The sequence below is a fragment of the Coenobita brevimanus genome, chromosome 34 (genome assembly GCF_032717465.1).
Source record: "Coenobita brevimanus isolate Jiangsu-jjx chromosome 34, ASM3271746v2, whole genome shotgun sequence".
NCBI classification, from domain to species: domain Eukaryota; kingdom Metazoa; phylum Arthropoda; class Malacostraca; order Decapoda; family Coenobitidae; genus Coenobita; species Coenobita brevimanus.
Genome location: NC_136987.1, coordinates 23345202 through 23347258, shown reverse-complemented (window position 1 = coordinate 23347258; position 2057 = coordinate 23345202).

The window sequence follows — 2057 nt, the reverse complement described above, 5'->3', positions numbered from 1 at the left end:
TCAACAAACTTAGATAATTTACTCATTCAGCCCGAGAAAGGCATTCGCAGCTTATTCTTCCTTCCAGTACGCGATTCTAACATTCTGAAAGAGACTGGAGAGGTTCAATATAGGCTTCATTAATCCTCTTAGCTGCAAAGGATGTCTTAAATTGTTTTTTATAAATAAGGTGATAGGAAAGGTAAAATAAGAAAAGACGACATTGTGGTAAATGGTTCATTGTCAAAAGTGGAAAACTGGAAGATGTCCAAGCAGGCGTGTATCCATTAGACAGAAGGCGGCGGCCACGAACCTGCTCCTATGGCCATCACGCCACCGTCAGAGAGGCATCGTGCTTCTAGAGCCATCTTTACAACCCCAGTTGCCACGCCGAGGAAAGTGGCTTAATACAGCTCTGAACATAACCGTAAGCTGGACCCGATGAGGAACTTTTGTGATTATCTGGTAGCAAGAAGAACCAAAATCGAATCTTTTTTTTTTTTTTTAATATCCCTACACTACACATGTGCCGATTTGATCGAATCTGGACTAGGCATTCATGAGATAACACCATATCTTGAACTTTGACTTTGACAAATGACTTCTAATCTTGACCTATGACCGATCAACACTTAAACTGAAGGGCATCTTACTAGACCTTGGCGGTCTGTTCAGAAAGTTTCCGACCTTAGTGTCTAAAAAAAAAAAAAAAAAAAAAAAAAAAAAAAAAAGCTAACCTGTTCAGCTTGAACACTAATGTCTCTCAAAGCAGGCCCTTTCTGACTTGACACACGTAGCCCAGCGTCCTTTCCACTGCCTGAAACATTTTTCAAAGTCGGTTTTCAGTATCTCCTGCAGGTGCTTCGTCGCATTCGACTTGATCTCTTCCCTCATCTCAAATCGGGAACCCCTCAGCAGAGTTTTGAGCTTGCGTAATAACCAAAGTCACATGGAGCCATGTCTGGTGAGTAGGGAGCCTGCCGGACCAGCGGGATGTTGTGCTTGGTCAAAAATTCCTGAATAAGTTGAAAAGATGAGCAGGGTCGTTGTCATGGTTCAGCTTCCAACTTGCCGCTTTTTAAAGGTTTGGTCTCTTCCGCTGAACTGCGTAACGAAAATGACAGATAATGTCGAGATAGTAATGTTTGTTGACAGTCTGACATTCTGGTGCGTATTAGTGATGCACAACACCACGCTTGTCGAAAAAAAGAATGTTAACATGCGAGTGCATTTCACCTTGCTGCGGATCTGTCACGCATTTTTTGGCCGAGGCGACCCTCGTGTTTTCACTGTGACGACTGTGCTTTGGTTTTGGGGTCGTACCTGTACACAAAGGCTCATCTCCAGTGATGACAGTCTTCAGCAAGTCTGGATCACGATTTTCACATTCCAACAAGTCTTGAGCAATGTTCCTCCGAGAGAAGAGGTCATGACGATTGTGACGAAACACTTGTAGGAGATATCGAAAACCGACTTTGAAAAATGTTTCAGGCAGTGGATTGAACGCTAGACTACGTGTGTCTAGTCAGAAGGGGCCTACTTTGAGGAGGATTAGTGTCCTATCTCAGCAGGTTAGCTTTTTATTTTCTTTGAGCCTGAAGTCGGATACATTCTGAACAGACCTAATACACAATGCATGTTCCAGTTCAGATCGAAATCGGATCAAACATTCATGAGATTATTCCACACCTTTATATTTGACCTTGACCTATGACCATTGACCGGTGTTCACAAAAATCGTCTCATTTCTTGCCATACCCACAATTAATGTATGTGGCAGTTTTTATTCCAACTGGATCAGGAACTGCTTAAAATTTTTGTCATTGCAGATACATTCAGACATACAGATATAAATACATACAGAGAATTCGACTCTGTCACAATAGGTACTGCTTGGACGTTGCTAATAATATTTTAATGATGTCATCACCACAAAATCTTAAAAATATAATTTATGTATTACTTTGTCTGCTTTCAGACAGTTTTATTCAGCATAGTATATATAGTAGTAGTATGAACTGGAAGAGTTCGATAAAATTATATACTCCACTAAAATTGTTTGATGATAAAAAGAATGG